This window comes from Rhinopithecus roxellana, chromosome 11 (assembly GCF_007565055.1).
Source record: "Rhinopithecus roxellana isolate Shanxi Qingling chromosome 11, ASM756505v1, whole genome shotgun sequence".
Taxonomy (NCBI): Eukaryota; Metazoa; Chordata; class Mammalia; order Primates; family Cercopithecidae; genus Rhinopithecus; species Rhinopithecus roxellana.
In genome coordinates, this window is record NC_044559.1 from 21740823 (window position 1) to 21755106 (window position 14284).

The 14284-nt window shown below is 53.2% G+C and overlaps 1 protein-coding gene across 4 annotated transcripts in view; it reads left to right on the forward strand.

Annotated features, from left to right (window-relative positions):
* SH3PXD2A (SH3 and PX domains 2A) overlaps positions 1-14284 on the forward strand; it is a 259285-nt gene that overhangs the window by 132499 nt on the left and 112502 nt on the right. The window lies entirely within an intron of this gene.

Consider the following 14284-nt stretch of genomic DNA (forward strand, 5'->3'; position numbering starts at 1 on the left):
CATCCAGATGGCCATGCTCTCTTGCTCAGAGCGTTCTGCTCACCTACAGTCCCCAGCATAGGTTCTCATTGGAGAGAAAAATCCAGTTCCCACCTAGGAGCTGGTGGGCAGAAGGCAAGGGAGGGGTGTTGGGTAAGAGAGAGGGTTGGGGAGAGGATTTAAGGGGATGATGATGAATCACCTCACTCCATGGCTATCCCCTGGAAGCTTAAAGTACCAGATGGGTGAGAGAGAGGCAGATGGGGTGGCTACGACAGAGGGAAAGGAGAGAGTAGGACACAGAAACTCTCTGGGCCAGGTGGGGAGAGGCAGGTGGAAACTGGTGATGGGGAGGAGAAAGCCTGAAGATGAGGGTGAGCATTGCATGGCTCTGGAGGTGCCATTCACACTGCACTTTCTGTGAATGTGCCCATGAGGTTGTAGAGTATGTGGCCTGCACACCCACACATGGCAGTCCTGCCTAAAGGGACCCTTCTGTCTTCATGCTTGCTAAAAGACTAATAGCCTGAAATGGCGTGGGCATTTTGAGGGAGGAAAATGCAGCTCCGAGGCCCACCTGGCCTAGCAAAGGCCATCTTCATTGATGGCTGCCTCAGGCAAGAAGCAAGTACTGTGAACCATCAGGAGCTTATCAGTAACTTGATTCATAGTGTGAAGCAGTGGAAAGCCACAAGGTATAGGATGCAAGGTCTTGAGTTCACATCCCAGTTCTGGTGCTACTAGCTGTGTGATGTCCAGGCAGATCCCTCATAACTTCCCCAAGTTTCTCTGTGGTCCCTAGTGGCTCAGTGCTGGCCGAAGTTTCTACATTTAGAGAGAAACGGGGATGAATCTTAAATTCAGCTGAAAAAAAAAAAAAAATATGCTAGGCATAGTGGCTCACACCTGTAATCCTAGCACTTTGGGAGGCCAAGGCAGGTGGATTTCTTGAGCCCAAGAGTTCAAGACCAGCCCTGGCAACATAGCGAGACCTTGTCTCTACAAAAAATAAAAATTTAAAATTTAAAAAGAAAGAAAGAATAGTGAGAAATAGGGAACCATCTGTAAAAAGGGAATAGTGATGAAACCCTGTTCTTGCTACCTCTAAGGGTTATCCATGAAACTCAGATGATGAGAGGTAGGAGAGGTTTGCACCAGGGCTTGTATATTCTTTTTTTTTTGAGACAGAGTCTCGCTCTGTCGCCCAGGCTGGAGTGCAGTGGAGTGATCTCGGTTCACTGCAACCTTCACCTCCCCAGGTTCAAGCAATTCCCTTACTTCAGCCTCCCTACTAGCTGGGATTACAGGCACATGCCACCACACCCAGCTAATTTTTGTATTTTTAGTAGAGACGGGGTTTCACCATGTTGGCCAGGTTGGTCTCGAACTCCTAAGTTCAAGTGATCTGCCTGCCTCAGCCTCCTAAAGTGCTGGGATTACAGGCATAAGCAACCGCGCCCGGCCAGGGCTTGTATATTCTTATCCCCACTTTACAGATTAGAAAACAGGAGCTCACAGCTAGAGCGGGAATTTGAACCGAGAACTTCCAAGCCCACACTCTTCTGTTTCTCCTGCCAGCTTCGCTGGTTTGGGACTGTGGTCCTGAAGCTCCTCAGTTTCTCCTTTCTGTCCCCGCCTCTCTGCGCTCCTGCCCCTTCCTTCTTTATCCTTGCCTTGCCTCAGGGCAAGGGAAGGCTCTGAGCCTGGCAGCAGTATCCCTGGGTCCTCACCTGACCCTGCCCGTGCCCAGCTGTGATGTTCTCTCCAAGCCTCTCATTCTCTGTCCTTGCATGGGGAGAGAGGAGATGCTCCTCCCTAGGTGGGTGGCTGTTGGAATCCCCCGTGATCGTGTGCCCTGCCATGGGGGAAAAGGATCAGGATCATTGACGGTGGAGGCAGCAAGTGTATCGCCACAAAAGCAGCTGACCCCGCCTGTGATCCATGCCTCCAAACCTGCTCTTTGCCCGTCAGCTGAATCCATCGGCCTCACTTCATTCATGGCATTAAGTTAGCCTTTTACCCACCTCTAGGAGGCCCTTGAGGAACAGTGGAAACCAGGCTCAGTGAGACTCTTGGCTATTGGTGAGGCAGCAGGCCATGGCTTTGTGGGGTCAGGCTCTGGGGTCAGGCCCTGCCACTTAAGGCTCGGTGATCTTTGGCCATTTGCTCAACGTCTCTGCATTTCTGTTTCCCTGAAACGAGATAATGCAGAACTCATGAGCTGGTCAAGAGGGTTTACTCAAATAACCTGGCCAGGTGCTACTGGTGCACAGGAAGTGCTCCACACCTGTGTTCACAGAAGGCTGGGGAACAGAATGGAATGTGTGCACGCTCCGCCCCTGCCTGACTTTTGCAGGGAGGGGCTGTGAAGCATTTGGCCGCTCTGCCACCAGGCCAGCAGGGGTTATCTGCCTCTTTCTTGAGGTGGTATTGGCTACGTGGGCCAGTTCACCACTGGTCTGGCAAGTTATGGGCCTGGGAACAGGAATGCCTCCAGCCCCAGGACAGGTCTGAGGCTCGGGAAGTGAGCTCAGCTGTGGCCAGGCAGTTCTGAGCGGCTTCCCCTCCCCTGGCCCGGCCCGTCTCTGCTCCGCCTCCAGGACCCACCAAGAGAGACCTGTGTTCCACTGCAGAGTGTGCCTGTCACAAAAGAGCCAGACTTTGCCCGTGACCCTCGGCTGACAGGCTGCCAATGTGTGAGCCTAGTGCCTGCAACTCCTCTCACTCTGGCTGCTTGGACCTTCCCAGGCCACTGTGCGCCTCCCTTCCCTCCAGCCTAGAACATAAACACAGGATCGAGTAACACCATATTTTGACTCTGGGGCGACTGTGGAGTGGCTTATCAAATTATCAAAGCCGGTGGATTTAATTGGAATTTTGCAGATAACCCCTGGCTTCTTTCAAGTGTGCTGCTGCAGGGTCCATTGAGAATTCACGGGGGCTGGGTCGGGGAGCCGTCTTCCCTTTCCATCTTCCAGAGAAGACAAGGTCTGTCATAGCCCAGATTCAGTGTGGGAGGTCGGCAACAGGCCTAAGCGCCTCGGCTTTGATCCCAGGCCACTCGCTGGCTTCTGCAGGCGGAAAGCCAGGCCCATCTCCAGTCGGCTAGCGGTTGCTCTTCCAGACCACTGGCCCTGCACAGAAAGGATGTTCTTCATGGACACCTTTGATGAGCTTGGCACAGAGCAGCCATGGTGGTTTTGCCTCCTCATGCGGCATCCGCAGGAAGGTTAATGGGATTTGTCCCCTTATGAAAGAGGCTCCAGCAAGGCCCTTGCCCCTTCCATTATGTGAGGACACAGCATTTGCCCCTTCTGCCATGGGAGGACACAGCTGGAGTGCACCATCTGTGGGGAACCAGGCTTCACTGGACACCAAATCTGCTGATGCCTTGATCTTGGACTTTCCAGCCTCCAGAACTGTGAGCAATAAATTTCTGTTGTTAAGAAATTACCTAGTGTGACCGGGTGTGGTGGCTCAGACCTGTAATCCCAGCACTTTGGAAGGCCAAGGCGGGTGGATCACCTGAGGTCAGGACTTTGAGATCAGCCTGGCCAACATGGCAAAACCCCGTTTCTGATAAAAATATAAAAATTAGCCAGGCGTGGTGGCACGTGCCTGTAATCCCAGCTACTCGTGAGGCTGAGACAGGAGAATAGCTTGAACCCAGAAGGCAGAGTTTGCAGTGAGCTGAGATCGCGCCACTGCAGTCCAGCTGGGTGACAGAGCAAGACTCCATCTCAAAAAAAAAAAAGCAAATGAAATGACCTAGTGTAAGGTACTTTGCTATAACAGCCTGAATGGACTAAGACACTTGCTGTTTTTACTGTTGGTCCCTGCCACTGAAACACAGGCTCCAGGAGAGTGTGAACTTGTCTTTGTTCTTTTCACAGAACAAAGCTGTATCCCCAGCACCCAGAACAGTGCCTGTCCCAGAGCAGGGTCTCAGAGGGTCTCTGTTGAGTAAATAATTGTTGTCATTCAGTCCTCACTATGGTCTTACATGGTAAGTGTGACTGTGACATGATTTTACCAAGGAGCTGAAGGCTCAGGGACATGAAACAGTTCACCCAACTGGCAGGTGCAGGGCCAAGATCCAAGCCAGGCAGGCTGGCCCCAGACCTACGGTTCTAACCACAGCCCTGACCCAACCCATCACTCGGCTCACACCCACTATGCCTTCCCAACCTCCTCAGCAGCACCCCTCCCCACCTCCACCCCAGCCAGAGCAGGTGGGTGCCAACCTCAGCCCATTTGATGTTATCCTTTGAGGATGGTGTGTGTCTTAGTCTGTTCAGGCTGCTGGAACAGAATACCATAGCCTGGGTGGCTTATAAATAACAGAAATAAATTTCCCACAGTTCTTATGAAAGAGGCTGGCAAGTGCTAAACCAAGGCACCAGCAGATGCAGTGTCTGGTGAGGGCCTGCTTCCTGGTTCATAGATAGTTGTCTTTACCCTGGTGGACAGGGAAACAAGCTCTCTGGGTTCTCTTTTATAAGGCACTGATCTCATTCATGAGGGCCAGTGACCATGGCCTGATCGGCTCCTACTCCATCACCTTGGGCATTAGGATTTAACATATGAGTTTAGGTGGGACACAAACATTTGGTCTCTAGCAGTATGTTCTTGGAAAGCCAGCAGTTGAATAGGGGTGTGTGTGTGTGTGTGGGTGTGTGTGTGTGTGTGTGTCCTGACTGGAGGGAGGGAGGCGAGCACAAAGGGAAAGGAAGAGAAAGGAAGAGTGTTTGCCTTATTGTATTGGTCCCCTCCTCTGTACTCTACATAATGCTTATTTAAATACTCATTTAAATATTAGGCTGCCCACAAAGGTGGTGTTATTATCCCCATTTAGCAGATGGGGAAGTGAAGTTGCTGGCAGTTACCTGGCTTCCCCAGGCCATGCAGCCAAGTGGGGAGGCAGGCCTTGGAGCCTGGGTGCAGTTCTGTTAGGCCCCTCCAGCTCCCCCAGCCCCCAGCCCTTTGCCCAGCAGTCATGAGGGGTCAATGGGCAGGGGTGGGCAAGAGAAGCTTGATGTAGTTTCTTGGTCTTTCCTGTGTGAATTTCTGGGGAGCCATGTGACAGCTTGGGATGAGGAGACCCTTGGTCACCAAATCCTAAAGAAGGCAGATAAAGACATGCACTTGGCCCTGTGCGGTGGCTTACACCTGTATTCCCAGCACTTCAGGAGGTCAAGGCGGGAGGATTGCTTGAGATCAGGAGTTTGAGACCAGCCTGAGCAACATAGTGAGACCCCCATCTCTACAAAAAAAGAGAAAGAAAGAAAAAAAATGAGCCAGGCATGGGTGGCACACACCTGTGGTCCCTGCTACTTAGGAGGCTGAGGCAGGAGGATTGCTTAAGCCCAGGAGTTTGAGGTTACAGTGATCTATGATTGTGCCACTGCACTCCAGCCTGGGCAACAGAGACAGACCCTGTATCTTAAAAAAAAAAAAAAAAAAAAAAAAAAACACACACATGGAAGCCACACCAAGAGACACCCTCCGTAGTAGCTGAGATAACCCCGCTGTGAGCATGACCTGCCTCCTGGCACAGTGTCCTGAGGCCACTTTACTGACTCAGCTCCCCCTTGCTTTGCTCTGCCTGATCTCCTGAGAATCCCTTGCTTCCACAGGCAAGGCCTCTCACCTCCAGATGCAGTCCTCCCATATGGTGTCAACAAGGGCAAACAGGAGCTAAAGGCAGGCCCAAGCTGGCCCGACAGGACTCACCACGTGGTCAACTGCGTGACCCAGAAATGCCTCTTTGTGTTCCATTTTAAATTCTCATCCAATGGAAATAAGGAATCTAAAAGTCTTTAAAACGAACACTAGGAACTCTGTCTGCAGATCCCCAGGAGGATGCAGTTCTGGTGGGAGAAATATCTGACCATAGGGCCCTGGGACCCACCTTTGTGTCTCTGCAGCCTCCTGGCCCAGTGGCCATGCTCTCATTCTTTTCTTAGCTTGTCTCTAGCCTCCATGCCCTGCCCCATGGTTCCCTCTACCAGGAGCACCCTCCCCTCCTCCCCACTCGCTCTGGGACTGCATCCTACTCTGTCTTCAGACTCAGCTTGAGCTTCTCTTCCAGAAAGCCGTCCCTAGAGCTGGCAGCCTGGCAGCCTTGGGATCTGCTTGTGAATCTTTCCCCACCAAGGAACCCACATCTCTGGACCCCCAGGACCTGGCCTGGCACCTAGTAATTGTTGGGTGATTGCCCAACTGTGCCAAAATAAAGCCAGGCCATTTAAGAGAGTTATACATTGAACTGCCCACCTCAGGGGAGCAGAGCCAGGAGGATTCTCAGCCTCTCCAGAGTCAGGGGGCCAGGGGTCAGAGACCAGCTCTGCCACTTGCCTCAGGCAAGTTGCAAGGCCTGTGTGTGCCTCAGTTTCCTTTACCTGTAGAGTGGGAATCGTTGCTGCCTCCGAAGGTAGATGTTAGGATGATGCTTTAGCACACATAAAGTGCCGAACAAACCTGGCATGGTGTCAGCACTGCCAAGGCCAGTGTTTGCTGTCCCCATCATGGTGGCCCCAGGTGGGAGGGCACAGCAGCAGCAGGCCCCACATCACCTCCCCCCATATACACACACACGTTCTCCACTTCTGGAGATGCAAGGCTGCCTTTGCAACCTCAGGGCTGAGGTTGCAGCCTCCTTGACCACTGCTGGTGGTCCAAGCTTGTGGGCAGGGTGGGCACACATGCCTTTGGTGCACCCGTATCACAGAGGGGAAAACAGGCCAGGGCTGAGCTGATCTGCCCTGCTCTTGTCACTTGCTTAGTATCCTTCTTCTCAGGCCTCTTACCAGCCCACTGGCCTGGGTACCACCTCTTACCCACTATGGGACACATAGTGGGCCCACACAGTGGGTAGACGGTCACCTCCCACTTCATGCTCTCGGCCTGGGCTTGTTTCTTCCTGCTGAAGCCAGCCAGAATCCTGGTTAAATTCTTGACATTGCATGGGAGGAGCAGAGAGCCCTGCTAAACTGGTTTCTGTTCTTCAGCCCAGGGCCACAGAGTCACCCTCTGTTGTACAGTAGAACAATACCCCAATGTTCCAAGGGACCTGGGGTGAGAGGCGGATGGGCCAAGGCCAGGCCAGAACCATCCCTGCCTCAGCCTGCCCGTCAGGGGCCCACAACACTCCCCAGGGGGCAGAGTCCACCCCCAGTGTCCCTGCCTCCTGCAGGGAACCCCAGGGCAGGCCAAAGGGGAGGCCATCCTGCGGGAGGCCTGCTCCAGCCAGAGCACAGGTTTGGGAACTGGGCCGGGCTGGTTAAGGTGGCAGAGGGGCTGGCTTAGGATGCTGAGGGAGGCTGCCAGGGAAGGAGGGCCAGGGCAGAGGCAGGTGCTGCTTGGGGCCTGGGGTGGGAGGAGGTCAGACTCGAGAAAACGCTCTCCTCTGCATGGCTTTCTCACCCTGCCCTCCCATTTATATTTTGGGGATGGTTGTTTCATCTCGGACTGCATGGTAAAATTGTGGGGAGTCCAGTGAGGCGGACAGAGGTTGTTGCTGCCGTTCACCTGGGAGAAGCAGAGCCCAGGAGGACAGACGGACTCTGCCAGCCCTGCCTCGGGGTCCCAGTAGGAAGACGAGGGCCAAGGTGGTGTGTGTGGCAGTGCAGCCGGAATAGCACTGAGAATGTGGGGCATCTCCTCCAGGAGCCCCACGTCCCCAATCCCAGTTGAATGCCAGGTCTGGCCTGTTCGGGAAGGCAGGGCGACTGCTCGGCTTGTGTCTGGCTGCCAGCCTCTTGAGTTAGAGTCCAGGCTTTCCAGCTCACCAGCAGCATTGCTGTGGGTTGACGGTGTGGCCTTCCATTCTCTGTAAGTCACACGGAGTCACTGCTCCTGCACTGGGGAGAATGAATTGGGATGATGTGTGTGGATCACAAACTGGGCACTGAGTCATACACCCTCCTACTCCCCTCCTTTTCCTGGGAGGCAAATGGAAGGTTGTGGACAGAGCACTGGAGCGTCTCCACAGCAGCCTTCCTTCACTCTGCAGGTAGTTATTGAGTGCCAGCTGTATGCCAGGGACCGCATAGGCTAATCACCTCAAGAGTTAAAGCTGAAATTGTGAATTGAGTTAAATTAACTGCAGCGGCAACCGTGGGAACACCCAGCTCTGCTTGTGAGCTTGAATGGCTCACTTCTCCTCTTCTGGTCTGTTTCCCCATCTGTGCAAGGCCCCCATGGTACACGTGGCAAAATGGTTGTGAGGTTCAAGGAGCAAATGCGTAGAAAATGCCCCTGGTGTACTTGGCCCATCACAGAAGCTCAGGAAATGGGATTTTCTGTTTTTCTTCCCGTTTCCTCCATTAGCCCAGGCCTGGGTACAGAGTAGCCACCCTGAAAATGCTGGGGGAATGGAATGGGGTTGGCTGAGCTGAAGGTGAGAGCTGGGAGAGGAGCGTCTCACTGAGTCCCTCTCCGCTCTGGGAGTCCTAGCCAGGGCTGGTGCTGCCTGTGGAGTGAGGCTGCCCCCACCACCCTGCAGGCTGTTGGAAACTCCAAGGCATCCCATGTCCCTGTCTCTCCTGGGGGATGGGGTTAGAAAGCCCACGTATACCTGCCTGGCTGCGTTCTGGTCAGACACCCATCATCAAGATGGCTCTGTGTACTCTGTAAAGCCCTGCCACCTCCCATCTGGCCAGGGACATGGGCCACACTGTCCTTGCAGCCCCCTGCCACTGGCTATTGCACAAATAGCCTCTTTATGTTGATGGGCAGGAGGGCCAGCTGGACCTAGGAGCTTTGGAAGGCTGAGGGAGGGAACAGAACGTTAGATAAATAAACCCTGTCCATCCCCTGCTATGCCCCCTTCAACCTGGGTGGGCAGGTGGCAGGAAAGTGCCCACAGGAAGCTGTGTCCAACCCACTTGAAAGGGGCATTGGCTGTGGGGAGCAAGGACTTCTGCAGGCTCGGCTGTCCTGCTGGATCAGCGAGCTGGAGGGAAGCAGATTCAAACAGCCCCAGTCCGGCCCAGCTCACAGAGCACACGCCTGGGAGGCCCGTGTCCAGGGAGAGAGGATGACTCTGTTTTCAGGCCTGGCACAGTATTTTCTGCAGGGTGGGGAGGAAGGTGGCAGGGAAGGGTATCCTGGTGCAGGAGTGTGTGGGGGTAGACTGGGTCCCCCATTAATTTCTTGGGCTTGTGCTTTCTATGTTCTCTGAAACCTCAAGGCCCCCACGTGCCCACTGTCTCACCCCCGAGGAAGGCCTACAGAGCCCTTTGGAGCCTCGGCGCCGAGGCCTGCTTTGCTGTTATGTTGTGTCCGAGGTGGGTCTTGGTTCCCCTGTGTGGTTATCACTACCCTCCATGTTCCTAGTCCCTGGGTAGTTACCCCTCCATGGGGAGCTTAAGGCAGAGCTGAATTTAGAACCTGGGTCTTCAGCCACTGAGACCAGGCTTCCTCTGTTGCATCTTCGTGGGAGGCGTGTGTTCATGCAAGCATTTCTAGATCATCTCCATGTGAGGCCCGGGACTGCAGGAGTAGCTCAGTCCCCGCTCTCGGGGCCCTGGTGGTCTAAGGGGGAGGATAGCACGGCATGGGCCTGGCTTGCTTCCATAGGAGGCAGCAGATCATTATAGGCTCTAGCAAGCCCTGGCTCCTCCCCCACCTGCCGTGTGGCCTGGGAATTATTTAAACTCCCCAAACCTCAATGTCCTTGCCCGTAAAACAGGGCTTATAACAGCTGCTGATAATGGGAAGGCAGAAAAAGGACAACTGATTGTAATAGGTGCAGGGCCTTGCACAGCAACAAGCCAGCCTGCTCAGGTGGTCAGGAAGGCTCCCTGAGGAGGTAGCATTCAGGCTGAGACTAAAGCAAGAGCTCACTACTCAAGGAGAGTGGCAGAGGAGGGCATCCAGGCCAAAGGGAGTCCCTGAGATTGTGTTTCAAGGATTGAAAGAAATTTCATTTTCCGTGACAGTAAGGGATTTTTGGCTAGGGCTAGGCCAAGAAGAGATAGGCCTGAGGTGGTCATTAACAATTGCTACACTTCAGCACCAGGTAAATGGGCAGAACCTAGGGGTCTCTGGGCTTTCTCCTGGCTCTGATATTCTGAGGTCCTAGCAGAACCTGTTGGCTATCGCAATAGTCCAAGCATGCAACAGTCAGGATCTAGAGTGGGGCTGGATGTCTGTGGGAATGGGAGATATTCATAGACATAGTTTGAGATGAAAGGGACAAGCATCCAGAGACCTTGTGACTCCTTCCCCTTCACAGGCTCTATAAGTTGGATCTTGAGGGTGATTGGAGTTCGGGCACGCCTGTAACTTTGGGTCACTTTGAATCCCTCAGTTCATGAGCTACATGTGTATCTGGCTCCACCCCATGGCCATATCGGATACTACAGCTCCCTGCCTCTGGCTGATGCTGCACTAAAGCCGTGCTGGACCCTTGACCATGGTTTATCTTGTTTGAGCATCCTTACAATCCTGGGAGGCCCACGCTCCTTTCTTCAGATGAGGGACCTTAGGCTGAGACTGGTTGACTTGCCCCTCAGCTAGGAAGTGTCAGAGGCTGGATTCATGCCCTTGCCCTTCAGCTCCAAGTCCACACCCCAAACGTGGGTGAGCTGAGGATGAAGTGAGAAGCACCTGAGCCTTGGCTGGGGCAACTAGCTCCAAACTTCAGGATGGGAGCCTTCATCGGACAGAAGGGCAGAATAACTGCATCAGGACGCTGTGGTTGCCATGGTCACCACGGGGGCTGAAGGTAGAGTTGAGGGCATGTGCCATATTTGGGATCTTTTAAGGGGAACCCAGGTTTCCTGCTGGGCCACATCCCTGAAAAGGTACCAGGTGTGCTGAGACTGCCAAGTCTGGTCCAGGCCTCCCAGGGCAGCCTGTCGAGACCCTTCCCCAGCCTTAGGAGCTCCAAGGAGGGGCTTCCTGCCCCAGGAGGATTCAGGCCTCTGAGGAGGGGTGCTGCCTGGCTGGTACAGGCTCCTTTGTTGGAACAGACACGGGGAAGCTGGTTCTAGAAGCACTCAGAAAAACAGGCTTCCCACTCCCAAACCACAGACTAAGCCCTTAGCCCCCCACACCCTCTGTCATGAATGGTCCATTTGGCACATGGGGAGTCATGAGTCCAGAGGGCACGCAGATGGCTACATGCAAAACCCCACCCAGAACACGCGGCCCGGAGCCTGGCTCAGTGGTCAGAGCCAGGGGGAGAGTTTCCCCCAGACAGCTTTACTGAGGTATAATTTACGTGTTATAATATGTACTTGTTTTAAGTGTACAATTAATTCATTGATTAGTAATACTTTTACAGTTGTGCAACCATCACCACAATCCAATTTTAGAACATTTCCATCTCCCTTAAAAGATCCCAGAGGGAGGTTTTGGGGTTATTTTCTTTCCTTTTTTTTTTTTTTTAATTTTGAGACAGGGTTTCTCTCCATCGCCCAGGCTGGAGTGCAGTGGCACAATCGCGGTTCACTGCAGCCTTGACGTCCCAGGCCACCTCAGCCCCCAAGTAGCTAGGACTGCAGGCACATACCGCCATGGCAGGATAATTTTTTTATTTTAATTTTTTGTAGATACGGGGTCTGGCTCTGTTGCCCCTGCTAGTCGCAAATTCTTGGCTTCAAGCAATCCTCCCGCCTCAGCCTCCCAACATGCCAGGATTAGAGAAGTGCGAGCCACCGTGCCCGGCCACCGGAGGGACATTTTATATTCTTGCCAACCACCGTGCCCGGCCACCGGAGGGACATTTTATATTCTTACCAACCACCGTGCCCGGCCACCGGAGGGACATTTTATATTCTTGCCAAACTCCAGGTTTTGGAGACCTGTTGGTACCCCTTCCTTCTGCTCCTGTGTGAGAGGAGGAAATGCATGTTCCCAGGGACTGAGTCTCTGCCCCACTTGCTGCTGCTGTGATTTCTGGGCCCTCTGGTAGTTCCAGCTGCTGCGCTGCCCTTGCACAGATTGCTCAGTAGCCCAGGGACAAGGCCCGCCTGGCCTTTCCGGTGCAGCTCTGAGGTGGACTAACCACTGAGTTGGCACCCAGGGTGAAGGGGGAGGGTGTTCATCTCGGTGGGCACGTTCTGCCTATTGATTCCAGTGGCCCAGCTGGGTGTACACGTTGAACTTCATCCCCAGCCCCAGGTAGTTAGGTGCCCCAGGTCAATGAGAAGCCCACCTCAAATGCAATGCTTACTTCCCCCCAAACTTCTTAGAAGGCCAGTAGGTGCAGGCAACAGGCCAAGAGGCTGCACTACAATGATGCCCAGCTTTCTACCCAGGGAAATGCCAGGTATTCTGGTAGCTCAGCTGTTTAGCAGAAAGTGCATGAGTTGCTGATTGTCAGCTTGGCTTTTTATAATCATTTTTCCCTCTTGGGATGCTCCTGGGAAGGAAAGTGGCAGAGCTGTTAAGGGAGGTGGCCTTGGACTCACAGGTGTAACTTCAGATCCTGGCTCTGCCCCTCACCAGCTGTGTGCCAGGTGGGACAACCTTTTTTTTTTTTTTGAGACGGAGTCTCGCTCTGTCGCCCAGGCTGGAGTGCAGTGGCCGATCTCAGCTCACTGCAAGCTCCGCCTCCCGGGTTTACGCCATTCTCCTGCCTCAGCCTCCCGAGTAGCTGGGACTACAGGCACCCGCCACCTCGCCCGGCTAGTTTTTTGTATTTTTTAGTAGAGATGGGGTTTCACCGTGTTAGCCAGGATGGTCTCGATCTCCTGATCTCGTGATCCGCCCGTCTCGGCCTCCCAAAGTGCTGGGATTACAGGCTTGAGCCACCGCGCCCGGCCTGGGACAACCTTTTTTTATTACTATCTTTAGAGATAAGGTCTCTCTCTGTCTCCCAGTCCTGGAGTGCAGTGGCACCATTACAGCTCCCTGTGGCTTCAAACTGCTATCCTCCTGCCTCAGCCTCCCGAGTAGCTAGGATTACTGGCACATGCCACCATGCCCCACTATTTTTTAAATTTTTTGTAGATGTAGAGTCTTGCTATGTTGTTGAGGTTGGTCTTAAACTCCTAGGCTCAAGCCATCCTCCTGTCACGGCCTCCCAGACAATCTTTTAACCCCACCTAAACTTATCACTTACTCACCACACCTGGGCCTGCCATCCCCACCTCTCACCCCAATACTGGGACGTCTCACTTGTGGCATATACCACAGAGGTAATTAAATCCTTAGCATCTGGCTTCCCTGAGAGGCTGCACACACCTTGAGGGCCGAGACATTACCGCCAGGCATCTACTGTATCCCTTATGGTAGCTGAAGGCTGGACACAGTAAATGCAATAAATGGAGAGGATGACTCTGGGCCTTATATTCCCCCCAGGAGTAAAATAGGGACCATAGAAGTGGCAGCATAGGGTTACTGTGAGGTCTGGAAAGCTAATAAGAGTAATCAATTCCTGTATCTCACCATGTGATGACATTCTTCTAAGTGACTACATTTTTTTAGTTATTTTTATTTTTTTGAGATGGGGTCTCACTCTGTCACCCAGGTTGGAGTGCAGTGGTGCGATCTCGGCTCACTGCAACCTTCACCTGCCAGGCTCAAGCGATTCTCCTGCCTCAGCCTCCCGACTACAGGTGTATACCACCATGCCCAGCTAATTTTTTGTATTTTTGGCAAAGGCAGGGTTTTGCTATGTTGCCCAGGCTGGTCTCAAACTCCTGAGCTTGGGTGATCCACCCACCTCGGCCTCCCAAAGTGCTGGGATTACAGGTGTGAGCTACTGTGCCCAGACTACCTTTTTTTTTTTTTTTTTTTTTTTTTGAGACAGGTTTTACTCTGTCACCCAGGCTGGAGTACAGTGGCGTGATCTCAGCTCACTGCAACCTCCGCCTCCCGGGTTCAAGTGACTCTCCTGCCTCAGCCTCCCAAGTAGCTGGGATTACAGGTGCCCACCCCCATGCCCGTATTTTTAGTAGAGACAAGGTTTCGCCATGTTGGCCATACTGGTCTTGAACTCCTGACTCCATGATCTGCCCACCTCGGCTTCCCAAAGTGCTGGGATTATAGGCATGAGCCACCAAGCCCGGCCAACCTACATGTTTTAATTCTCTGGTTTTTGCATCCATCCTATGAAGTGGGTACAGTTATTTCTTCCCAGTTTGCAGATTAAGTCACTGAAGCACAGAGAGGTCATGTGACTTGCAATGCCAATAACTGGCAAATATGGGCTAGAACGCCTTACCTATCCTAGCCCTCAGTGAAGCTTGGCAAGGGCTTGGCATGCTGCCCGGCACACAGTCTTAATGAATGTACCAGTTGTTACTATCGTTGTTGTCGAAGCAGCTGTGCCAGAGGCTGGCTCATCAGT